This window comes from Camelus dromedarius, chromosome 17 (assembly GCF_036321535.1).
Source record: "Camelus dromedarius isolate mCamDro1 chromosome 17, mCamDro1.pat, whole genome shotgun sequence".
NCBI lineage: Eukaryota > Metazoa > Chordata > Mammalia > Artiodactyla > Camelidae > Camelus > Camelus dromedarius.
The window spans coordinates 9,690,199-9,717,651 of NC_087452.1; the positions used below are offsets into that span (position 1 = coordinate 9,690,199).

Sequence of the window (27,453 nt, forward strand, 5' to 3'; positions counted from 1 at the left end):
TCAGGAGCTGGCGTCTTAAGTTTTGTATAAAGAAAATACTCTTAGGGTGGCTATCAACCGTGACCTAATGGTTCCATGTTTACCAGGACAGTGTACAAAAGGGACTCCAACTCTTTTCAGTTCTGAATTTATCTGGGTACTAGTGATCCCTCCTCCGTATTAGCACTGGCAACCGATCGCACTGTGGATACATTTATAATTAGGTAAGCCTGCAACCCTACCTTCCTTTGCCTTCTGCAGTTATTAATTTTTTTTTTTTTTGCTGGAATTCACAGAGCTTAAGCAAATTAGACATTTGAAAACATGCACCTTTGTTTTGTGCTGTGAGCAACCAGCCAGAGGCATTTAAACTTGTGAGGGTGACTAAGAAAATAAGATCTCTGCTATTGTGCAGAGAAATCTGAGGAATTTTATCCATCCTTCAGTTCCTTCTAAATGGCTCATTGTCTGCTATCTGTATGGTACGGGTCTAGGACAGATTTCTTTCTGAACTTCACAGCATGGGTGGAAGAGAGTAATTTGGCCTTTCGTTTTTCCTGGCAGTCGGTGCCAGTCCATTTATATGGTATGTTCACAGGAGAGCTGACAAGTGTTGAGAGGTTTTATTCAATATGCTTTTTTTAAAGTAGAAAGAAATCCGTAAAAATAGGTACTTTTAAGCTAGTTTTCCTAGTTATTCTTAAGATCATAACCAGTTCTGTTTCATTAAGGAGTTCCACTTCACAGAGCCTAACTGGCTGTGTTAAACGGTCTGGGCTGTGTTTAATATTCATGATAAAACCATATACAACACGGACAGTTTTTAATGATAAAAATGCAAAATCACATTATTTTTCTGTGTAACTTGTAAAAGCCATTCCTTCTAAAATGGGGCTGCTTATGCTAATTTGTTATAGTTAGTGAGTTGCAGGCAGCTCTGTGAATTTACTTTTCTTGGCAGTTCTAGAATATCCTGCCATAACACATACTGAAAAACTGTTTGATGGATTATGAAAATCTGGATGCACTAAAGGTACATCTTGTGCAAACCATAAAATAAATACATGATTACATTTTAAAAATCTGTTATCATATCAGGTTAAAGAAATTGTCATTATAACAACCCAAGGAAAATTAAACCTTTTTGAATGGAAGATATACTTTCCATTTGTACATCCTGTAAATATTTTTAATATCCAGTGCTGGCTCAGTTTTGTGGGTCTTTCAGAAAAAAACTGCCTGCTGGAGGTCCACAGGATTCTATCTAGAACCCACCCTGGGGATAGGTAACCAACCCCTCACGGCTGTAGTTGATAGTCTTAGTAAAATGTAAGAAATGCTAGTGGTCAGGATTATTGGTGCAAAATATATTTTGAAATTTTCAGCATTATTTCTAACCAAGCCAGCCACGTTCTGTTATTTCAAGGATGTTGAGTTCCTGGGTCTGTCAATATTAGTGCTGCCACAGATAAATGACTGCTTTGTTATATTCATAATAAATGAATCAGGTATAGAATTTGGTTTTGTGCTGTGCTGTAACTACACTTAACCAACTCCTCTGAAGCACTCTCTAACCTCTAGGAGCTTAGATTTCTGGAAGATGAAGGGATGTTGGGAAGAAACAAAGACATTTCATTTGTTCACTTACTCAACAAGTAGAAATTGAGAATCTAGTTTGTACAAGGCCCTTTGTTACACTTTCCTGGGGCCTTGGGAATAAGCTGTGGCCAATACAGGAGATTTGGTTCAGATCCTTGTATTCGATCAGGGAGACTAAATGTGAAACAACAAACGATACAACTAATTACTTAATAATTGTGGGAAGCGTTTCAAAAGATACCTACAAGGTGGGTTGAGGGCCACTAACCAGGGTCGGGAGGAGGAACAAGCCTTTTTTAAAGGGAGTGCTTAAAGTTTAAATTGGGTTTGGAATGAATTGGGATAAAAATCTTAATTGTGTCAAGTTAAAAAAAAAAAAAAGAATTCATGCATTTAAAGCTAAAGAGCAGAAGGCCTCTAAGAGGAGGATGGTGCAGTTTGGTGATGATCTCACACAGGCAGGAAAATACCCTTGCACGTGCTGAAGCCAATTTCTTACCACTTCAAGGAATGGTTTTTAATCTTAGGGTAAAACTAAGATATTATATTTCACTTAAGAAGGAGGAAAAGTGGATAAGGAATGCAGATGGCCAATTAACTTCCTCAGTGAAACTTCATGCGCGTGATAAAAAATGTAAAGTTTAACATTAAAAAAAAAAAACTTTAACATGCTTTTATATGTTTATGAAAGCTTCAAATTGATTAAAACTCTTCAGTGACAAGGTTGGGCTCCTTGATCAGTGAACGTCCTCGCATGTTTCTAAGCAAAATGGAATGAGTTTATTTGAAGTGGAGACAAAAGGACAGAGCTGTACAAAAAGAAAGCCTACATTGACGAAGAAAAGTCAAGTATGCCATTAAAATGATTTTTGCAATTTATTCTTTCAATGATACATTTCAACCAAACCTAATTAATTTTAAATTCCTAGCACAATGTGCACTTACAGAAAATGTGCCATTAGAGAGAGAGAGAACCAGAAGGAAATGTAATCATCTCCTAGGCTTAGATTAGGTAAACATGTTAATTTACATTTAATATTTGAATAGGCATATGTACGTTATTGAAAAAATCAAGGAATCCAAACATTGAAATGTCTCTCCATCCTGTTCCCACATCTGCTTAGTTCCCAACGATCGTTGACCACACCCTGGAAGTTATTATCAGTCATGTGTGTGTATGCAGGCTTTTTAGGACATACCAGCAGATCTCGATACAAGCTTGTCTCTTTTTGTGCAAAAGCTGAAGTTCTGAGCACACCGTTGAGCCTTCACTTTATTCCTGCTAATTTCTTGCAGATCTTTTTGTATCAGTATGCAAATCCTTTCACTTTTGTTTTTTTCAAACAGCTGTAGAGTATTACACTGCATGGATGTACCCTAATTTATTTGACTTTTGGGTTGTTTTTAATAAACAGCTCTGCAGGGAACAACCTTATGTGTGGTTAAGTATACTTAACAAGTATACTCAGAAATGCAGAATCTGCCAGTGGAAGATAGAGTCATTAGTAATGAGAGCAGCTATTGCCAAAAATGCCCTGCCTTTGCACTAACTTAAAGATTGCACTCATTTATGCTTCCACCAGCCATACAGGAGAATGTTTATCTTCCATTTGGTGTTCTCAGTCTTTTAGATTTTTTTGGTGAGTGATTAGAGAAAAATGGTATTTCATGTTTTCATTGTTTATTTCTTTTAAGATTTTCTATTGGACTTCTAGTCCTTTTCCCTCCCTCAATTTGAAAAAGCCCTTTTGTATTAGGAAGGTAAGATCTTTATTAGTACAATGAGTTGCAAATATTTTTTTCCCACTTTCTCATTTGTTTTTTGACTTGCTTGGGGTGGCTTTTGCCACAGAAGTTTTATTTTCATGTTGTTGAATTTATCGGTATTTTCTTTCATGGCTTTTGGATTTGACTCCTGGTTGGAAAGGGCAACTGTACTCCAAGATCATTAAGAGAGCGTCCTGTTTTTCTTCAAGCGCTTGAGTAGTTTTCATTGTCTTCAAATTTTTTTATCCATTTGGAATTTGTCCTGGAGTAAGATATGAATTTCCCCCCTACAATGCTACTCAGTTACATCAGGGTCAAGTATTGAATTGTCCGTATTTTCACACTGTTTTTGTGATGTCTTTTTAATCTCCTGTTTATTTGGATCAATATCTGAACCTTTTTTTTTTAATACATATTTTTACACATTTCCACTCTTAAAAACGTTCCCATGCTGTTTCTCTGTTTAGGCTCCTTTTAGGTAACTGCAGTGTTTACTCTTTTTTTTTTTTTTTAATTTTAAATATGGTTTTTCCTCTGAACAAAGCTTGCATTAGGGGCTTCCTTGAGCAATATCTTGTGAAAGTTATACGGAATGAAAAATGTGTTTGCAATTATGTGAGAATATTATTCACATCAGAGCTAATTCTGCAAAAGCTGAAATCGTGTGAAAAAGAAAAATCAGTTTCAAGTGAAATTCCCTTCGTCCCAGTGAACGTCCATATACTCAGGTCAGAAATATTTCTTTATTTTCCATCATGTATTTTAAAGTACTTAAAGATGGATCAGTCGTGGGGCAAAGAATTGGAAGAAAGTGTTTTTGATCTACCTCAGAATCCCTCAGTGAGGTTACTTACAGACTTATCCTTAAATCACATTTATGGCAGGCTGGTTTTGTCACTTTTTAAAAAATATTTTTAAATTGGAAACAACAGCGGGCTGGTTATGTAATACTTGTAATTGCAGGATTTTAGTGAAAATATCAGGCCTGCATGTTTTAGATAATCATGTGCAGAGTCGGGGGTGAAGGTAGAAAAGGGGGGAGGGGCAGAGCCATATCTGATGATTTACCCTCTGCGGGGGCACATGGGTGATTTCTGGTGCAGTTTAATCTGGAAGATTATGCAGCTGAGAATAAGAGATCCAGTAGATACTCTCCAGACACCAGAGTCTCACGCGTTTATTTGAAACCCGAGGCACACAGGCTGCATTAAACACTTGCCCACTCGCTCATGTCCTGTTCCTAACTTTCCTTAATCAAACAAGGGCTGTTTGAAAAGCTTGAAATTAGTATTCATGTAAACAGGGAAATGCTGAAACCAGCTGGCATTCCGTAAGTGAAATCAGTAGAACAGGATCTTGGAACACTTTTTTTCCCTTGATCATTTTGCTAGGTCGTCACCATAAACGACCCAAACTTAGGTCAGCCCTCTGACTCTTCTTGGGGAAGACGTCAACATGAGTGTTTTACAGGGTTTACTGAGTTATTTTAAAACATACGTTGTGTGTAATATAGATGTGGTTATTTATAAAAATAAAACGTCTGCTGTACACCAGAAATTGACACATTGTAACTGACTACACTTCAATAAAAAAAAAAATGGTGTCAGGGCAAAATTGAAAACTAGATTATACATGCAGGCAATTATGGGTTTTAGAATAAATTGGTGTATTAGGCCAAGGTTACCAATTTGAGCGGAGCATCAATCAACCGTGGGTGTAATTTCGATTACTGGTGTTTTAATTCAGAAAAACGTGTTGCATACGAACTACTAAATGAAGGAAATAAAGCCATGAATAGAATATGAAAAAAATTTAAAAAAATAAAACATCTGTTTGACAATTGGGGAAGAATGACATAGTAGGCTAGAAAAAAAGAAAGCAGTTTCATTACTACCAGACACGGAGCAGAATTAGTCTTAGCTGAATCTCATTTACGAAATGGAAATAAAAAGAGAAATCCAAGTTACTTTCTAAGTTTGTATCAGAATATCTTTCCTCTTCACAATATTGATCCTGAAATTTAAATGGACACATAAAAAATGCAAGTCCAATCTCCTCGTTGGAAACTTCATATAATTGCTTGAGAAAAATCTCATTAACTATACGCTGAATAGTTTTTGCCCATAATTAACGACATGCATAAACATAAAAGCATGAAGTCACAATTAATTTAAACTTGCTCATTCAATGTTCAACTCTCTATTTTCCATAATCTAAAGGGAGAAAAAAGCATTACTGAGAAATTATCCACATTTCCTTTAAAGAAAGTTTATTGAATACGAGCAGTGAACTGCTTTCTTGTGGGAAATGACTGACCCATGTGTGAATTTTTTTCTCAGAGTAAGGAAACAGGCATATCAAAATTGGGATTAGGAGTGGGTAGGCGTAGCCAGCTCAGTGGTAGAGCGTGTGCTTAGCATGCATGAGGTCCTGGGTTCAATCCCCAGTGCCTCCATTAAAAAAAAAAAATTAGAATTAGGAGACTGGGAGGACTTAAATGCTACATGTAATTATATGTACATCTATGCTCTAAAAATAAACTTTGTTGGGCTTACCTACACAATAGTGCAATAACCTACCAGAGGTGATTTGTGATAATCTATGGTCACTATGCAGCGGATGAGAAGCGAAAAGATGGTTACTATTGATGAAGAAATGACTGGAATAAGAGGGAAGGCGTGGATAAAGGTGGTTACTTTGTCATAAAGCACTGAAGGCAAGGATTACAGTTTGTATTTCTTTTTATAACCTTTAGTTCCTGAAATGGCTTTCATTGTTTGCTGATTTTGTTGCCTGAGCAGAATGAGTCTCCCTGTTCAATTCCTTTGATTCCTTTTTAGTGGTTCTTCATGAAAACTGCTTGTGAGAAATTAAAATTGAAAAGGGTTTTTTTTTTTTAAAGCAAAGGAAGACGGATATAAAGTCAAATTATTGTTTGGTTAGTGCAGGAAACAATTACATGAATTGAAAACTTCCTTTCCTGATATTTCAGACATTCTGGGGTTTGTGTTTTCTTAAATCAATGGGTGTATGAAACACATTCTCTGCTTAAGGGGATAAGACATGGTGCCTATTCATTATGCAAATTATTTTATTGGCGTGACACAGTTTATCCTCCCTTATATGTAACAGTTAAGTCTAGAGTAAGTGTCTCAGGTGATGCAGGTCACAGCATTTCAGAAAGAAGGCTCCATGAACTATCAGCTCAGGAACGTTTTCCTGAAACAGACCAAGGTCAGTTTTTTCTCTGCTCCCACAGGTTGCCTATAACTGGCCTGGAATCAGAGCCCTGGATTGCTCTTGCCTGCAGAAGAACAAAGGGCAGGACTGGTGGAATTCAAGAACTTTGTACATAATCTTGGGAAAAGTGCTTCACGCGTCCCTGGGGGCACTTTGCCGGTGTGGGGTGCCTGTGTGTGTTCCCCACCACAATCAGTCTTTTTTCCTGGAAAGTTCCCTTTCCCAAGTTAGTAGCTGAAGATGCCATGGAACGGGTGGAGCTGGTACCGACGAGGATTAGGTTTGAACGAAAACGTGGTGATTTCAGAGGGTTCGCTGCAGCCCCTGAACCTGGGGAGAGGCCTTGTGGGTGACAAGCTGTCCAGTGAAACCATATCAAAATGTCATTCCTCTCAGTGTGAGTGAAGGTGACATTAGAGGGGAATGTAAGACAGCTCAGGGAAAGACAGGAAGGGCCTCCGTTTCTGATAGGAATGGAGATAGGGCCAGGTCCGTTTGACGTCATCGTGAGATTCCTTTGCCTCTGAATTCATTCTCAGCAGGCTCCCTGGAAGTCTTTCTAGTCCTCTGGGATTCTCTGGTTCTTGTCTTAGATTTCTTCTTTCCAGTAATTACCTAAAAGCATGTTCCTGACTGCGCGTTTCTAGTAATCACCTCCTGCTTTGAAAGAGCCCCTGGTGGTCAGAGTCCAGTCTCCTGCTCTCACCTCACATGCCTGTCTCCAAGTCTCTCTAAAGTCCAAGGTGCAACTCTGAATTCTAGGAATTCCCTGACCCTTGGCTCCGGTCCCAGAATGAACACTTGCCTGAATCAGTCCTCAGGTCGTTCTTCACAAATCAATACATCCCTAAATCACCCTGTGTAGACTGCTAAACTACTGAAATCTTTCTTCTCGATCTGGAATTTTGAGAAACAAACATTTCTTCAGGGATACTAGCAAAACCAGAGTCTCTGGGCGTCTGCTAAATCCTACCTCTGTTGACTCATTCTGTTGCTTGACGAGCTATTCTTTTGATTTGTTTTATCTAATTATAGCTGAAAAGCTTTGACAGCTTGCTGTGGTCAGTATGTCATCCTGACCCTCACTTAACAAATGGCAGTGTTCTAACTACGTGCTGGTGCTGAAATGCTCTCTTCTTCCTCCGACAGAAAAGCACTCTATCGGACTTCTTTTTCTCGAGAGGAGACGGTTGCTGCTGTTCCAACATGCTTCTATATTTGACTTGCCATCACACTTGTTTTTCTTAAGACTTTTCTGTGTTTTCCAGATTTTCTACACTGTTCATATATGACTGCCATCTAAAAAAGTCATCTGAATAGAAACATAATCCCCCTCAAATAAAAAAAATAGGAATGTTGAAAAATAATGTATGTCGATGCACACACCCATATGCAACTTTTAAATAAAGGTTTCCCACTAGGAAGTTTTGATAATAGTGATATTTGATATTGACCTGTCTTTTTCCCATGTCATAGCTGTTTGCATCTATCTTGTATTGGAGGTGGGGCAGCTGAGTAGTTACAAGTCAGATGCTTCAGATCTTGCCTTTTCCCCTTACCAGATCCTCCCTGGGCTGGGTGTTGAACTTCTCTCAGCCTCAGTCTGATCTCTGGATCGATCTCATAAAGTTGTTGCGAGGATTTGCTGGAACAAGGCTTGTAATGTGCTGAGAGGGTCTGGATCGTGGGAAATGTTTAGTTCACGTTCCTTACTGTCTGATTCCCCACCCCGCCAACACTCCTGTGAAAAAGTAGGGCATGAGGGATTATCTTCATTTTACCAAAGAGGAAAATCGTGTTCAGAGAGATTAAACAAAATGACAAGCCATTCTTTAGTTCTTAAACTGTCAATTGCAGCCTTCATACCAGGACTGTAAAGGGCCATTACATGAGTTGGCTGGGACCTTTCCTGGGGGTGGAGCAGACACACAGGGAACCTGAAACACCCGTTGAACTGCTCTTGTGGGGTTAGGAGAACCCCTACGGGTCTGACCCTGTCAGATACCCTTCGTGGTCACAGAGCTAATGCCCAAAGTACAATCTGAGCCGAACATAACCAAGGCAGGTTCGAACAGTCTTAATTTTTTTAAATTCTTTTTTAAAAAACCTTTTTATTTATTTATTGTTGAGGGGGAGGCAATTAGGCTTATTTGTTCATTTATTTCTTCTTAATGGTGGTGCTGGGGTTTGAACCGAGGACCTTGTGCTTGCTAGGCATGCACTCTACCACTGCACTATACCCTCCCCCTGCTCTTCACTGTGACTGTGTAGCTACTTTCAAAACTCAGCTGCCTTGGTTAATGTGGCTTTGCAAAAAGGGCACACACAGGAGCTTGGAACCGCCAGATGCTGGCCGGCCCTTGCCTTTTTTGGGCACATGTGTTCATCCAGCAGCTTTATATGAGACAGGGCTCCTCTTTTTAAACTACTTGGAAAGTAATGCATCTCATCAGCTAATGACAGAAATGCACCATGTGATTTCTTCTTACCAGTTTCATTTCTTTTACGAGATTAAAGTTACCTTCTCATAGCACTCTTATGCCACTCTTTGGCAAGTAAGAATTTTCTTTTTCCTAAAGAATTAGTTTTAAAAACAAATTCAGCTCTTTCAAAATGAAGTGAAATGTTAAAATGTTTCAGCTAGGAACAATCTCAGCCCTCATTCTGTTGTGCTTCGTGCAAAAAATATTCTTGGACAGTTCAGCTTTACGAGAGAGAAACTGTAAGTGAAAAATTCCCAATAAACAATGAAAGAGTAATAATTCATATGGTTAAAGATTTTTTTTTTGTTCACTGATGAACTCGGTTAGTGATATCTTTAATTTATGGCAGTGAAATATTAGGAGTCAGTTGACCAGCAAAATCTCTGAAATCATGTTGAGAAGACAATTTAAATAGCAAACATGATACATACCACAGTTTTTGGTGATGGAGCTGTTTGCGAAACTACAAACTTCAAAGCAGAATCTACAGAGATAGTCTGGAAAGCCAATGTCAGAAGATTCATAAAATTATATCCTTGGATTATGATGAAAACATAGTTTAGGAAAATAAGCTAGAAAAACTAGGTTTAGAGGTCAGACCACAGATGGAGAAGTATTTGATATAGGTATAATAATCTGCAAAGAATATGTGGATACTTTCTCCTAGATGTTTATCTTGACTTGTAACAATTTCACAACAACTACAAGATGCGGTAGAAATGTAACAGCACTTCTCTGTATGGTACGTGTCCCAGGGCATGTTTTTGCCATAGCAGACATGTTAGTTTTGCTGTTCACACAAAAACCTCAATTTGGCTAATTAATTCTTAGGCACAATATGATTCCTACCAGAATTACAGTGAGATGCTGTGCCCATTGCTTCTGGTCTTGAGTGTTTGAGTGTTGCTAGGCAACAGTTAAAAAGGCACCTCATATCTTTGGCGTGGCATTGCCAGGTGTAAAAAAAAAAAAAAAAAGATGCTACCAGGTAAGCTGAGCTCAGAAGCTAGAAATCCCTTAGGAATAAAAGATATGGAACGAGTGTGGTGTTTGTGCCTGCAGGCATGTGCACGTAGAAATAAAAGTTATTAGTATTCATCCACAACTTGTTACAGAGCATACAAAACTAATTTTCTTTAAAATATGTGGTTGCCAGAGCCAGATTAAATTTGTAATGTCTCAACTTTGCCATGAATACCATACTTGTTTCAACTGTAAGCAGTGAATGGATTTTTTTAAGAGGTGAGCAGTTTACAAACCAGCAATAACAGTAGATATATTCATATTCCCCTCGCCCCTGTTCCAGTCCAAAACCTAGGGGAGAAGAAAATGAACTATAGCTTCCAAAGCAAGGCATCTATAAGAAAATCGTGTTTATTTTCAGAGGTATGGCAAATGGCAATAACTTTTTTTTTTTTTAAAGCAAAAGTTTTCTATCAAGATTTTATTCCTAGGGTAAAATTCAGATGCAGAGTTTAGAAGCTGGGTGAGGTGGGACTGCGCTTTCTGACACCTAACCATAGTCTAATGTCCTGACTTCTTAATTACGATAATCAAATGAACAGAGTAAGTCAGAAGGGTGGGGCTTCTCATGGTTCTCTGGGCTAGGAATTGGGATAGAGTTCAGCTGGGGAGGTCTTCAGCCCCATTTGATTTGGTGGGGGTCACTCACTCAGCTGCCATCAGTTTGTGGCTGGACTGGGCTGGAAGGTCCAGGAAGGCCTCCCTCACGCATCTGCTGCTCTTCCACGGGGTCTCTCCACCCATGTCCTGTGTCTCACCACTCAGTAGTCTACCCCAGGCTCCTTTAATGCCTGGAGGCTGCCTTCCCAGAAGCTGACAGACTTCTTAGGGCTTGAGCTTGAAAGTTTAAGAATGTCACTTCTACAGCATCCTACCGGTCAAATGAAGCCATAAACCAAGTCAAGGGGAGGGAAAAAGAGACTCTCCTTGCAGCTGGATGGCATGTCATGCACTTACAGGGTGGGAAGAAATCGATGGCTGCTTGGGAGACAAATGGAAAGAGTTATTGGCTCTGTAAAGGGAGAGAGGGATTCTCATCCTAGCTCCGCCATTAACTTGCTGTGTGGTGTTGGCCAAGTGACCTGTTAATGCTTAATCTGTTTGTTCACATGCCAGGTGAGGAGAGTGAGCCGTGAGCTCCAAGATCCTATCTGGTTCCCCAAATTTGCCTCTAATCCAGGTAGAACCTACCTTAGCCTACAAGGTGAGGGCGGGAGGGCATGTAAACAGAAGCACAATTAATGAATTATCCAATTGTTCTCTTCTGGGCTGTTGTTAGCCTGTGTTTAACCTTTAGCTCACTATACCTGGGGCATCCCCCAATCAGTCATCGTAAGATCTCAGCTTTTGAGGCTTATTCTTCTGTCTTCAGGACTTCGCTCCTGTTACAGCCTACCTTCCCCTTCTTTCCACCTTTCAGCCTCACGGGGTAGGAAATCAAAATACTCTTCCTGTTTTACAGCTAAGTTACTGTCTTTTACGGGGAGCATTAAGGCTGCCAAGGGAGATGGAGTAGGGATCCTGGAAATAGGATTTGAGAAAATAATGTAGCCATTTGAATACCTCTGTAAACATTGTGTTGAACACTCTGAACCTGTTGCAAGATGAGACCCCTAAAGTGAACAGATTTTTTGTGTTTTTAAAAATCTTCAACCATGGGCTTTATGCTTTTGAAATACACAATTCATTCAGCAAGTACTCTCAAAAACTTCATTTTAGGAGAACTACAGGTTGCCACTACATCTTTATTCATTATTTGGGAGGTTCAGCCTGGATGACATGTATGGTCGGTGCACAGGTTCTCTACTTTAAGGAGCTCATCATTCAGTAAGTTATTAGGTGCCTTTCAATTTGCATACCTACGTAAGACAAAGCAGTTGAGCCCTTACTGGCTATATCTGCTCCAGAAATTTCCACAACAGTGTCCAGCTGCGGGCAGATTCCTGTGTTCCTTTACCTGGTTACTCCTTCACCATAGTCCTTGATATTTAATTTGGGGGTAGGGTGGAGACACTAAAACAATGTGCACTGAGATCTACTGAATCCCAGATGCTCCTTCTGGCCCTAAACTCTCACCTCCTCCATATGGTTTTTTCTCCTTTATTGCCAGTATTCTCAGGAGTCCTCCAGTGAGGAAACGGTATTTTTTTTTTTTTTTGGTTACCATAAGCAGTATACAAATCATCACGCTCAAGAATAGAGCTTATCATTTCTATTAGAACATAGAATAACCTGCTACATCTGCCATCCACTGCATTTTTTTGTCTTCATTCTTTCGCTAAGCTCTTGCTGTATTCTCCACTAACTAGGATCTTCTTATGCTTAATATCCCACATGTGTCTCCCCCCCAATCCAATTTCTAGTGCTTCCATTGGGTCAAAATTTCAACATAGGCCCTATGAATCCAAATGCAGGAAAGATACTTTCAAATGTTATGAAGAAAGATGTGATTAAAATCAATCAGTGAACAGTCACCGAGTTCTAAAATCTTTCCGGGAGAAGGTGGCCAGGAGGAACCAGAACTTTAAGATCTCAAATCAGTAACGCTGTTTGTTACTTGTTCAATTCTCATTGTTCCTCAACCCTTGTGCCACTCAATATTAACAAGAAAATGAAATTTGGGGGTACAGTAGCAGATCTGGAGCTATTTCCCCATAGTATTTGCACCCAGGTGTCAACCTAAAAAACTGTCCACGGGAACTCATAATCAAGCACAGCTGTCTGCTGCCAGATACAACAAACGGGGGACACCTGTTCACCTAAGTCCTGTATCAGGAATGTGGCATCTTACCAGAGACCACGACAGCTTCTAAGTAGTGTCAAAAACAACAGAAAGCGTCTGGTTCTCGAGGGATATGTGGCCTAACTGAGCGACCCCTGGCATAAGAACATGACATAAGGCACATACTTGAATATAACATCGCCGTCTAGATAGCTTATTTTTTTTCGTTATGAAACGATACACGAGAAAGCTGCACAAGAATACCTGTAATTGGGTTACATTAATGGAAGAAGTCAAAGTGTCACGGGAGTTCTAAGGGTGCCCTGGACTAGCGTCTAGAGCAGGCCCCTGGCCGGGTGGACGCCCTGGGATGAGACCATCTCTCTGCGCCCACGACTCCTACTGGAAGATGAAACCTCGCACAGAGTGCTCTAGAGACGATCATTACTGTAGCACGCGCCACTCTCAAGGAACTGCTGAGGTTCATGAGAGTGCAAGTGATTTGAATTAGACATAAAGTGGGAAAATCTGGAGCCATTCTTTCTGACCTCCCCCTGACAACACCAGAAGGGCAGCGTGTGCAGCCCGTGACACCCACTTCCTTCCTTTTCCGGGGAAACGCCCCTCCTCCATTCAGGCCTGCCCGACACCCCCGATACCCCTGCCATCCCCGCTTCCAGGAGAGCTGGCGGCATCAGCGGCTCAACCGCTTTCGGACCCCGCCCAAACCCCTACCGGGCGCCCGCGCACCGCTCGCAGCACGCGGCTAAGCCGGGGCCGCCGGCAGAGCGGGAGGTGCAAGCGTGCGCTCCCGTGAGGGGGCGTGGCGAGCGCGAGGCCCCGCCTTGCCATTGGCGGCGGCCTTGGGCCAGGTGGAGCCCCACGGGCCCACGGCCGGGCCGGGGAGCGCAGGCGCACAGCGAGGCTGGCGCGAGGGCGGAGGTGGCAAAGGGGTGAAGGCGGAGGAGGGAGTGCCTGGCGCGAAGCCTCGCCGCTGGCGGCGGGTGGGGCCGCCGCTTTTCCCTGTCGACGGAGGCTGCTGACGGGAAAACGATCCCGGAGGGAAGCCCCGACCCAGGCCTTTTCCCCTGAAAGTCTGCAGGTTCTTAGGGACCAGTAAGCCTGGTAGAAGCTCTGGGCAGTAGTACAAACGGACGTTGAGATTGGCAGAGGTCAGCCTTCGAGGCCCCCCTCTGCCCACTACCTGCTCTGTGACCTCTGGCAAGCCACTTAACCTGGCCTCAGTGTCCCCATTCTTCTGGAGGGCTTGCGGCTTGAGAGTGGCCACAAAGAAGAGTTCACGCCACATTCACTACCTGACTAGTGAGTATTTAGAGCACCCAAGTCACCCCCTTTTGCCCTCAGGGAGCCGGGTGCCTAGCGCGGGCACTGAGCAAGATGAAAGCTCCACGGTAGTTTAGTGCCAGGGCCCCCCCGGGGGGGGGGGGTCCCCCCGTGGCTGGGCCACACTGCCTGTGTGAGCTTGGGCCTCAGTTTGCTCGTCAGCGCACAGAACCTGCATCAAAGGTAATGAGGAGAGCGTGTCGTATGGCTATGCATTGTCCCTCGCACATGGAGGGCTCAGAACACCAGTTCCAGGCTTCAGGCGGTGCGAAGGGCGTCTGTGTAGAGTTGTTCATTTCGGAGCAGCCAGGATGTCTGGGGGGAATGCAGACACAGATTATGCGCGCCGAGGGTGCTCCCCTGCAGAACAGAGGGCCGGCTCCACTCTGTTGGCTCGCCAGGGAGGAGGGATTCAGTTGTTGATTTATTAGGCACACTCCCACTTATATCCTTGCCTTGGAAAAGGTTTCCGCAATCTGACTTTCCCTGTCTCTGTAGCTGGTAAGTGTTTTAGAAAGGCTAGAGGAAACTTTTCATTGATTTTTCTGAATTCAGTGGTAGATTGAGTCCTGTTCTGATGATGGAGGAAACGTGATGGATCTGCATTTGGGGCGATTATTAACGTGTACTGGAGTAATTTGGTTTAAAATTGTCAGCCCTTAACAGGAGAGCTGGCAAAAGTATTTTCAGGTGTTACTGTGGCTCCGTGTTGGAAGCTTGAAAGATACTCGTGTTCTGTGCTGTACCTTTTTGGTCTCAATAATGCCTTTGCCTCCGTTGTCTCCAGGATGGTCCTTAAAAGATAGTGTTTATTATTTCATTGCAGACGTGCATTTTGACCTTCGTCTCACCTTTTCCTACCAGTAACTACTTGAAAAATCCTGTTGCTGCAAGAGTTCAGGGAAAATCCATTTGTAATATTATTTAGAGAAGGATGACCACACCCTGACTTCTTCAGAGTGTTGAGTAAATCAAACTACTGTTCTTTCTGGGAAGAAAAAAAAAACCCACAGCTGAAACTGGGATTAGGGATAAAGAAACCCAGCTGGATTTTGCCCCTGAGTGCCAGTGATAGTTTCTGTTTATGGTCTGTTGATCAGACAACATGCTTTGTCAGAATGTAACTAGCTTTTTGTAAGCCTACCATGACGCCACACTGATTGGCGTGTGGTGCCTTGCATCTAAAATATGTCCAGATAGCTGATAGATCCTGACCCCCTTAAGTGACTGAGGGGTGTTTGCAAAACTCATCGGTCTGCCCTTACATAGCTCCTTGTTGGAAAAAGTCGGCATTTGGTTGATGTTTTCCATTTATTTTCAACTTTTCATTTCAATATATTAAAAAGTTGTTGTGGAGTTTACTTGCCAGTCTTCCAGTTTCTTGAATTTGGCTTGAAAGAGCTAGGTGTCCTTGGTCTCACTACTTCAGTTCAACATACATTATGTAACACAGAGTGTGATCTGTTGAATAACCACAACAAGCATAATAAACATTCATTGAGAATGTACTATTTCTGTTTAATACTTATGTAAATCATTTGTCCCCATTTTTTGTCTTTACCATATTGGACACCGAAGAATAAGACAGTGTTTATTATATGTTCTTCCACCTCAGGAAACTTATGACTTTGTTTTCTCTGTTTTTTTTTTTTTTTTTTTAAGAGAGAAGAATCTTCCTGAAAAGTTATGCCTTATAATTGTGATGAAATCCTGAAGATTTATAATGTTTTATTGAGAAACAGTTTCCTTTAACATTTTTGTTGTGTTTTCTTTGTTTTGAATGAAATAATGAAATCTTACAATGTTAGTGTGGCCCTTAGCCCAAAGCAATCATTTCTTAATTTAATAAAGGAGTCAAGAATTTTAATGTAACACATAGCAACTACTTAAGAATCTGCTCATAAAATTGATATTGGATGGCTAGGATTTTAAAACGAGAGTTTTAGACTTCAGAAAAGGAAAGGTAAATTTGTGTTTATTGTGTACTTGATTAAAATAAAAATTAATTTGAAAATGTTAGAAAGTAGTAGTAGTAGAAAGCACTGATGGATAAAAATAAGCCATTAGATTTTGGGCAACATGACATAGTTAATGATACATATATGTATATAATGATATACATGTATGTGTAGTATTGTTTGATTTATAAAATGCTTTCCCTCTGTTTCCTCTCATCAGTTCTCCTGTATCACTGTGATATAGGCATTTCTTACCCCATTTAAGAAATGAAGAAAACATTTCAGAAAAGGAAAAAAAATTCCAGAGAAAGTAAAAGGAAATTGCTCAAGGTCTTTTGAATCCAAGTCCTACAATGCTCACACAATACTAGAAGGATGTGGTGGGCACTGAATATTTTTGACTAAGCCCATGGTCAGTGCAGTCGGTATACCTAAATTGTGATTCAGCGTTGGCTCCTCTGTTCTGATTTGTATGTGTTTCTATTCATAAAATAAGGATTTCTGAATTTAACAACAGCAGGACTAGGGTGGCGAACAGGATGTAAATCAGCCCCAGCTCTCGTGGAAGTTACAATTTGGAGGGAAGTAACAGCAAAATAACTTCAATTTATTAAGTGCTGAAGGGATAAAGAACACATAGCCCCAGCTTAGGGTGTCACTGAAAGATTTCCAGGAAAAGGATACCTTAACTGACGTCTGAAAGTTAAGTAGAAGTCAAGTGAAGGCAGGAGGAGATGGGCGTTCTAAGCAAGGAACAGCGTGTGGAAAGACACGATGCAGAAGAGAGCATCCGTTGTTCCGGGACCTAGAAAGTCCGACGTTAATTATTATAGGTGTATGTGTGTATTCGGGGCGGTGGCTTTGGTAAAGGAGGAAGTTGTGAGAGATGAGGATAAATAAGGAAGAAGGAGTCAGAGTCTCTGAGTCTGTGAAAAAAGGTTTTGGAAAGTAGGGTAGGAGAATGCTGGGAGCTTCGAGGCTATGAGTAGAAGGAACAACCATGAAGTGACCATTGCTGAAGTCCAGGTAAAAAATGATGGCTGCCTGGAGAAGGGTAGTAGCATTGTAGGTAAAATGAAGAAGGAAAGGGAAGATATTTTAAAAATATATATGAGTAGAATTTTTTTCCTTAAAAAAATTGTTTATTGTCCTAGAACACAGTTGGTAAAAGCTCAGGTTGCATATTGCAGAACTTACATCTTTCTAAAAATTGAATTATAGTTGATTTATAATATTGTATTAGTTTCAGGTGTATCACATAGTGATTCAGTATTTTTATAGATTATACATTTAAAATTATTGTAAAATATTGGTTGCTTTCCTGTGCTGCACAATGTGTCCTTGCAGCTAATGTATTTTATACACAGTAGTTTGTCCCTCTTAATCCCCTGCCCCTATCTTGCCCCTCCCCCCTTCTGTCTCCTCACTGGTAACTGCTAGTTTGTTCTCTGAGTCTGTTTCTGTTTTGTTATATTCATTCATTTATTTTATTTTTTAGACTCAATATATAAGTGATAACATACAGTACTTATCTTTCTCTGTTAGACTTACTTCGCTAAGTACCCCCAGGTCTATGTATGTTTTTATAGAAAGCAAAATTTCACTCTTTTTTATGGCTGAGTAATATTCTAGTGTGTGTGTGTTTGTATGTATGCCATATGTATCCAGTCATCTGTTGATGGACACTTAAGTTGCTTCCATATCTTGGCTGTTGTAGGTAATGCTGCTATGAACTTTGGGGTGCGTGTATCTTTTCAAATTGGTGTTTTCATTTTGGTATATTTCTGTGCTCTTAAATTTTTTGAGACTTGTTTTGTGGCCTAGTATGTGATCTTTCCCGGAGACCATTCCATGTATATTTGAAAAGAATGTGTATTCTGTTTTGGGATGGAATGTCCTGTAGATACCTATTAAGTACAGTTGGCCTAATGTATCCTTGAAGACCACTGTTTCCTTATTGATTTTCTGTCTGGATGATCTGTCTGTTGATGTAAGTAGGGCATTAAAGTCCTCTACTGTTATGTATTATGGTCAGTTTCTTCCTTTGTGTCTGTTAATACTTGGTTTATATATTTAGGTGCTCCTGCATTAGGTGCATGCATTTTAATGTATGTTGTATCCTCTTCTAGTATTGATCCCTTTATCACTGTATAATTTATGCACTTTTTTGCCTTTTGTTATAAAGTTTGTTTTAAAGTTTACTTTGTCTGATGTGAGTATTGCTATCCCAGCTTTCTTATTGTTTCCACTAGCATGAAATATCTTTTTCTGTCCCTTCGCTTTTACTCTGTCTGTGTCTTTACCTCTGAAGTGACTCTTATAAGCAGCATATAGGTGGGTCTTGTTTCTTCATCCAATCAGCCAGCCTGTGTCTTTTGATTAGAGCATTTAGTCCATTGGCATTTAAAGTGGTCATTGACAGGTATGTGCTTATTGCCATTTTGTTACTTGTTTTGTGATTATTTTTGCAGTTCTTCTTATTCTTTTCTTCTTTTAGTTTGTTCCCTTGTGGCTTGATGACTTTCTTCAGTGGTATGCTTATGTTCCTTTCTCTCTAGTTTTTGTTTATCTATTTAGGTTTTTGATTTGTGGTTACTATAGGATTCATATGTGTTGACCTATAACTATGTCTCCTTGTTTTACTTAAAATTTTTTAAATATATATTTTATTCAAGAATAGTTTACAATTTTGTGTCAACTTCTGATATACAGCATAATGCTTCAGTCATATGTGAACATACATATATTTGTTTTCATATTCTTTTTAACTGTAAGTTACTATAAGATATTGAACATAGTTCCCTGTGCTATACAGTATAAACTTGTTGTTCATTTATTTTATATAGATTAGTTAGTATCTTCAAATCTTGAACTCCCAATTTATCCCTTCCCACCCCTTTTCCCTCTGGTAACCGTAAGTTAAGTTTATTTTCTGTGTCTGTTTCTGTTTTGTAAATAAGTTCATTTTTTTTTTAAGATTTCACATGTAACTGATATTGTATGGTATTTTTCTTTGTCTTTCTGGCTTACTTCATTTGGAATGATGATCTCCAAGGCCATCCATGTTGCTGCAAATGACATTATTTTATTCTTTTTTATGGGCTGAGTAGTGTTCCATTGTATAAATATACCACAGCTTCTTTATCCAGTCACCTGTTGATAGACATTTACGTTACTTCCCTGTCTTGGCTACTGTAAATAGTGCTGCTGTGAACATTGCAGTGCATGGATCTTTTTGAATTAAGATTCCCTCTGGATATATACCTAGGAGTGTGATTGCTAGATCATATGGTAAATCTATTTTTAGTATTTTAAGGAATCTCCATACTGTTTTCCATAATGGCTGCAACAAACTACATTCCCACCAGCAGTGTAGGAGGGTTCCCTTTTCTCCATAGCTTCTCCAGCATTTATCGTTTGTGGACTTTTGAATGGCGGCCATTCTGACTGGTGTGAGGTGATACCTCATTGAAGTTTTGATTTGCATTTCTCTGATCATTAGTGATATTGAGAATTTTTTCATGTGCCTGTTGGCCATTTGTATGTCTTCACTGGAGAATTGCTTGTTTAGGTCTTCTCCCCATTTTTGGATTGAGTTGTTTATTTTTTGTTGCTGTTGTTATTAAGTTGTATGAGCTATTTATATATTCTGGAAATTAAGCCTATGTCAGTTGTATAATTTGCAAATATTTTCTCCCATTCTGTAGATTGTTGTTTTGTTTTGCTTATTGTTTGTTTTGCTGTGCAAAAGCTTGTAAGTTTAAATAGGTTCCATTTGTTTATTTTGGCTCTTATTTCTATTGCCTGGGTAGACTGCCCTAGGAGAATATTGCTGAGATTTATGTCAGAGAATGTTTTACTTATGTTTTCTTCTAAGGGGTTTATAGTGTCTTGTCTTCTGTTTAAGTCTTTGAGCCATTTTGAGTTTATTTTTATGTATGGTGTGAGGGAGTGTTCTAACTTCGTTGATTTACATGCAGCTGTCCAGTTTTCCCAACACCATTTGCTGAAGAGACTGTCTTTACCCCTTTGTATATTCTTGCCTCCTTTGTCAAAGATTAATTGACTGTAGGTCTGTGGGTTTATTTCTGGGCTCTCTGTTCTGTTCCATTGATCCATATGTCTGTTTTTGCACCAATACCATGACGTTTTGATGACTGTAGCTCTATAGTATTGTCTGAAGTCTGGGAGGGTTATTCCTCCAGCTTCATTCTTTTTCTTTGGTATTGCTTTGGCAATTCTGGGTCTTTTGTGATTCCATATAAATTTTAGAATTATTTGTTCTCTTTCTGTGAAAAATGTCCTGGGTAATTTGATAGGGATTGCGTTAAATCTGTAGGTTTCCTTGGACAATATGGCCATTTTAGTAATACTGATTCTTCCAATCCAAGAGCATGGGATATATTTCCATTTCTTTAAGTCATCTTTAATTTCCTTAATCAATGTTTTGTAGATCTCCGCATGTAAGTCTTTCACTTCTTTGGTCGGATTTATTCCTCAGTATTTTATTTTTTTTGTATGCAATATTAAAAGGATTGTTTCTTTACTTTCCTTTTCTGATCTTTCATTGTTAGTGTAAAGAAATGCCACTGATTTCTGTATGTTAATCTTGTATCCTGCTACTTTGCCAAGTTCTTTTTATCAGCTCTAGTAGTTTTTTGGGCGAGCTTTTAGGGTTTTCTATATATAGTATCATGTCATCCACATATGGTGACAGTTTTACCTCTTCTCTTCCAATTTGAATTCCTTTTATTTCTTTTTCTCCTGATTGCTGAGGCTAGGACTTCCAAAACTATGTTGAATAGAAGTGGTGAGAGTGGGCATCCTCGTCTTGTTTCAGATTTTAGCAGAAAGGCTTTCAGTTTTTCACTGTTGAGTATGATGCTGGCTGTGGGTTTGCCATAAATAGCTTTAATTGTGTTGGGATATGCTCCCTCTATACTCTCTTTGGTAAGAGTTACCTTAAATGGGTGTTGAATTTTATCAGATGCTTTTTCTACATCTATTGATATGATCATGTGATTTTTGTCCCTTTTCTGGTTGATGTGATGTATCACACTGAGTGATTTGCGTATGTTGAACCATCCTTGTGTTCCTAGCATGAATCCAATATGATCACAGTGTATGATCTTTTTAATGTGCTGTTGGATTCTGTTTGCTAATATTTTGTTGAGGATTTTTGCATCTATGTTCATCAGTGATACTGGCCTATAATTTTCTTTTTTGGTAGTGTCTGTCTGGTTTTGGTATCAGAGTGATGGTGGCTTCACAGAATGAGTTTAGGAGTATTCCCTCCTTTACAATCTTTTGGAAGAGTTTGAGAAGAATTGATATGAGTTCTTCTTTGAATGTTTGGTAGAATTCCCCCACTGAAGCCATTTGGTCCTGAAATTTTGTTTGCAGGGATTTTTTTTAAAATTGCTGATTCTATTTAATTTCTAGTGATCAGACTGTTTAAGTGGTTTGTTTCTTCTTGATTCAGTCTTGGTGGACTGAATGTTTCCAGAAACTTGTCTGTTTCTTCTGGGTTGTCCAATTTGTTTCGAAATAGTTATTTATAGTAATCTCTTATGGTCTTTTATATTTCTGTGGTATTGGTTGTAATTCGTCCATTTTCATTTTTAATTTTGTTTGTGTTCTCTTTCTTTCATTCTTGGTGAGCCTGGCCAGAGGTTTGTCAGTTTTGTTTACTCGTTCAAAAAAACAGCCCTAGGTTTGATTGATTTTTTTCTATTGTTTTTTAAAGCTCTTATTTATTTCCTCCCTGACCTTTATTATTTCCTTCCTTCTGCTGACTTTAGGTTTCTTTGTTCTTCTTTTTCTAATTCTTTTAGATGATAGTTACATTGTTTACTTGAGATTGTTCTTGTTTTTTGAGGAAGGTCTGTATCACTATGAACTTCCTTCATAGGATGGCTTTTTCTGCATCCCATGGATTTGTGTGGTTGTGTTTTCATTGTCATTTGTCTCAAGTTATTTTTTAACTTCTTCTTTGATTTCATCCTTGAGCCATTGGTTTTTTAATAGCATGTTGTTTAATCTTCATATTGTCATTTTTTCCTTCTTTGTTTTTCTGTGATTGATTTCTAGTTCCATGCCATTGTGGTCAGAGATGTTTGAAATAATTTCTATCCTCTTAAATTTGCTGAGGCTTCTTTTGTGTCCTAGCATATGATCTATCCTAGAGAATGTTCCTTGTGCACTTGTAAACAATGTATATTCTGTTTTTTGGGGGGATGTAACGTCCTAAAAATATCAACCAAGTCCAGCTGTTCTATTGTGTCATTTAGTATCTCTGTTGCTTTATTGATTTTCTGTCTGGAAGATCTGTTGAATGATGTTAAGGGGGTGTTAAAGTCTCTTACTGTGATTGTGTTCCAATCAATTTTCCCCTTATGTTTGTTAGTATTTGTTTTATGTATTTAGGTGCTCCTATATTGGGTGCATGTATGTTTACGAGTGTAATATTCTCATCTTGTGTTGCTCCTTTAATCATTATATAGTGTCCTTCTTTATCTTTCTTTATGGCCTTTGTTTTAAAGTCTATTTTGTCTGAAATCAGTATTGCTATTCCTGCTTTCTTGTCATTTCTATTTGCATGGAGTATCTTTTTCAGTACTCTCTCTTTCAATCTATGTGTGTTCTTCTCCCTAGAGTGGGTCTCTTGTATGCAGCATATTGTAGGTTCTTGTTTTATTATCCAGTCTGCCACTCTGTGTCTTTTGATTGGAGCATTTAGTCCATTGACATTTATGGTGATTATTGATAGATGTGTGTTTATTGCCACTTTGAACTTAGTTTTCCAGTTGATTTGGTATTTCCTCTTTATTTCTTTTTCTTTTTGTGGTGTGATATCTTCTTTCATATTATCTTGGTTTCTTTTTGTTTTTTGTGACTCTATTGTATTCTTTGATTTGTGGTTACCCTGATTTTCAAGTATATTGACCCATTACTATATCTGTTTGCTATAAAGTCATATAAGCCCAAACACATCCTAAAATGAATGAAAAAAAGAAAAAAAGTCTTTATTTTCTTGCTCCCTCTCCCACCTTAAATGATTTTGATGTCCTCTTTTACATCTTCATGTTTATTCTATTGCAACTCATTGTAGTTATCTCATTTCCAATTAATGGTTCTCTCCTTTCTATAGTGTCCTTCTTTTCTATTTAGAGTAGACTTTTCCATATTTTTCTTAGGATAGGTTTAGTATTGCTGAATTCTTTTAGTTTTTCCTTGTCTGTGAAATTCTTTTTCTCTCCTTTTATTCTAAAGGATAGTCTTGCTGGATAGAGCATCCTAGGTTGCAGCTTTTTCTCATTCAGAACTTTGAATATATCTTGCCTCTCCCTTCTGGCCTGCAATGTTTGTGTTGAGAAATCAGCTGAAAGCCTTATGGAGGCTTCTTTGTAACTCTTTGTTTTTCTCTTTCTGCCTTTAGAATCACTTGCTTCTCTGTCTGTTGCTCTGATTGTGTGATTTCTCTTATCCTGTCTTCTAAGTCACTTACTCTTTCCTCTGTCTGGTCTGCTTTTGATTGCCTTCAGCTCAGCTCTTTTCTCAGCCATTGAGTTTTCTGTTTTTAATTGGCTCCTCTTTATAGTTTCTATTTCCTTTATAGTATTCTACATGTTTATTCATAGTCTCTTAATTCCTTTATTATCTTTTTTTTACAATTTTTTATTGAATTATAGTCATTTTACAATGTTCTGTCAAATTCCAGTGTACAGCACAATTTTTCAGTTATACATAAACATATATATATTCATTGTCACATTTTTTTCTCTGTGCACTACCATAAGATCTTGTATATATTTCCCTGTGCTATACCATATAATCTGGTTTATCTATTCTACTACTATCTATTCTGTTTTGAAATCCCAGTCTGTCCCTTCCTGCCCCCTGCCCCCTTGGCAACCACAAGTTTGTATTTTATGTCTATGAGCCTGTTTCTATTTTGTGTTTTTGTTTTGTTTCTTTTTAGAGTCCACATATGAGCAATCTCATATGGTATTTTTCTTTCTCTTTCTGGCTTACTTCACTTAGAATGGCATTCTCCAGGAACATCAATGTTGCTGCAAATGGTGTTATGTTGTCGGTTTTTATAGCTGAACAGTTTTCTGTTGTGTAAATATACCACATCTTCTTTATCCAGTCATCTCTTGATGGACATTTAGGCTGTTTCCATGTCTTGGCTATTGTACATAGTGCTGCTATGAACATTGGGGTGCAGGTGTCATTTTGAAGTAGGGTTCCTTCTGGATATATGCCCAGGAGCGGGATTCCTGGGTCATATGGTAAGTCTATTCCTAGTCTTTTGAGGAATCTCCATACTGTTTTCCACAGTGGCTGCACAAACTGCATTCCCACCAGCAGTGTAGGAGGGTTCCCTTTTCTCCACAGCCTCTCCAGCATTTGTCATTTGTGGACTTTTGAATGATGGCCATTCTGACTGGTGTGAGGTGATACCTCATTGAAGTTTTGATTTGCATTTCTCTGATAATTAGTGATATTGAGCATTTTTTCATGTGCCTGTTGAGCTTTTGTATTTCTTCCTTGGAGAATTGCTTGTTTAGGCCCTTTGCCCATTTTTGGATGGGGTTATTTTATTTCCTTTAGTGCTTTTATTACCCTCTTTTTGAAGTCATGATCTTCAAAAACTAGTAGATAGTAGACTATTGAGGTCTATTTCATTGATTGTTCTTTCAAGGGACTTTTCTTGTTCTTTTAATTGGGAATAGTTCCTCTGCTTCTTCATTTTACTTCTATCTCTCTGATTTTTTGGATTTATAAGTATCAGTTATGTTCTGTGGTTTTGAAGGCTGTGTTTTTAGGTTTTATTTTTTTTTAAAGAGGATGTGTTCCTGTGCAGACAATTAAGACTTCCCAAATAACTTTATAAGGTAGCATTATACTTCACACCCATTGGGGTGGCTACTATCAAAAGACTCAGGAAATAATTAAGTTTTCGTGAGGATGTGGGGAAATTGGAGCCTTTGTGCCCTATTGATGGGAATGCAAAATGATACAGCTGCTATGGAAAATAGTATCGTGGGTCCTCAAAAAATTAAAAATAGAATTCCTGTGTGATCTAGCAATTCCACTTTTATATCACAGGAATGTAATACACAGTATAAGGAATGTAGTTAATAATGTAGTAATTTTGTATGGTAACAGATGGTTACTAGACTTACTGTGGTGATCATTTCATAATGGGTTTGATTGTCAAGTCACTATGTGTACACCTGAAACTAACATAATATTGTACATCAACTATACCTCAATTTAAAAAGAAAAAGCAGGGGTTTGAAGAGATACTTGTACACCTGTATTCATAGCATTATTTATGATAGCTAAAAGATGAATGCACCCCAAGTGTCCATCAGCAGTTGAATGGATAAGCAAAATGTGGCATATGTATACAACAGAATAGTATTCATCTTTAAAAAGGAAGGGAATTCTGGTACATGCTATTTCATGGATAAAACTTATGCCAAGTGAAATAAGCTGGTCACAAAAAGACAAATACTGTCTGATTCCATTTAAATGAGGTACTTTGAGTAGTCAGAAATCATAGAGGCAGAAAGTAGAACGGTGATTTGCAGGGGCTGACGGGGAGGGACAGTGGGAGTTGTTATTTAACGGGTACAGGGTTTCAGTTTTCCAGGATGAAAAGAGCTATGGAGATGAATCGTGGTGATGGTTGTACATATTGTGAATATGTTTAATACCACTGAACTGTACAGTTAATGGTTAGGATGGTAAAGTTTGTTGGTTTTATCACAATAAGAAAGTTGAAAAGTATTCAGTATATAAAAAGAATAGAAAATACATCATGATCACATGGGGTTTATCCCAGGATGTGAGATTGGTTCACTATTTATAAATCAATCAATGCAATTTACTGTATCAACAGACTAAAAAAGATCATCTCAGTTGATATAGAAAAAGCATTGTATAAACATCTATTACTCATTCCTGATGAAAGTCTCAGAAAACTAGGAACAAAAGTGAACTTCCATCACCTGATAAAGGGCATGCATGAAAAACCTACAGCTAACATTATGCTTAATAGTGAAAGACTGAATGCTTTCCCTCTAAAATCGGAACGAAGCAAGGATGTTGGCTCTCACCACTCTTATTTATTATTTTCCTAGCTAGTGTAGTAAAGCAAGAAGAAGAAGTAGGCATACAGATTGGAAAGAAGAAATAAAAATGCCTTTGTTTGTAGATACCACTATTGTCTGTTAGAAATTTCCAAAGAAGCTACAAAAATGCTACTGAATCTTGTAGTTTAGCAAGGTCACAAGTTACAAGGTCAGTATATGAAAATGAATTACACTTCTCTAACAGGAAACATTTTGAACTTGAAGACTTTTTAAAGTGTTATGTACAGTAGCATCCAAACTATTCAAATAGGGATAAATGTAACAAAATACGTACAAGATTTTTCTGCTAAAAACTACAAAATTGATGAGAGAAACCAAAGACCTAAATTAGGGGTGAGGTGGTGTGTGTTCCTAAGTTGGGAGACTCAATATTGTCAAAATGTAGTTTTTTTTTCCCCAAACTCATGTGTAGATTGTATGGAATTATAATCTCAGTCTCAGCCATCTTCTTTGTGGAAATTGATGGGCTATTTCTAAAATTTATATAGAGAAGTAAAGAACTTAAAGTAGCCAAAACAATTTTGAAAAAGAAAAAGACTGAGGATTCGTATTACCTGATTTCAAGGCTTAGTAGAAAGTTAAAGTAATTGGGACAGTGTGTGGTTTTTTTAAAGCATGCTAAGATCATACACATAATGTGAGATCTGCCGTCTTAATAAGTAGGTGTACAGTACAGAATCGTAAACTGCCAGCGCTGTGCTGTAAAGCAGACCTCGAGAACTTTTTGATCTTGCATTACTAGAACCTTATAGCCATTAAATAGCAACTCCCCATTTCCCCTTTCCTTCAGCCTCTGGACACCACCAATCTACTTGTGTTCTGATGACTCTGACTACTTCAGATATCTCATGGGAGTGGAATCATGCAGTATTTGTCCTGACTGGCTTTTTTCACTTTGCATAATGTCCTCAAGTTTCATCCACGTTGTAGCGTACGAAAAGATCTCCTTTTATGGCTGAATAATAATACTGCACTATGTGTATACGCCACATTTTCTTTATCCATTCATCTCTTGACTTAATTATTTCAGGTGTTCAAACCCCTTGGCTATTGTGAACAAGGCTGCGGTGAACGTGAGAGCGCAGATATCTCTTTGAGATCCCAATTTCAGTTCTCTTGGGCCCGGCGGTGAGATTGCAGGGTCGTGTGGTAGTTCTGGTTTTAATTTTTGA

General features: G+C 38.8%; 1 long non-coding RNA gene across 4 annotated transcripts in view; it reads left to right on the forward strand.

Moving 5' to 3' along the window:
* LOC116158286 (uncharacterized) overlaps nucleotides 1–27,453 on the forward strand; it is a 92,287-nt gene that overhangs the window by 48,241 nt on the left and 16,593 nt on the right. The window contains exon 1 of one of the 4 annotated variants that reach the window (XR_004142557.2): nucleotides 13,771–14,136. The exons of 2 other annotated variants lie outside the window; for them this stretch is intronic. This is a non-coding gene — a long non-coding RNA (uncharacterized LOC116158286). Of the gene's footprint in view, nucleotides 1–13,770; nucleotides 14,137–14,303; nucleotides 14,659–27,453 lie in introns of those variants that run through there. One more of the 4 variants, XR_010384790.1, reaches the window with a different exon arrangement.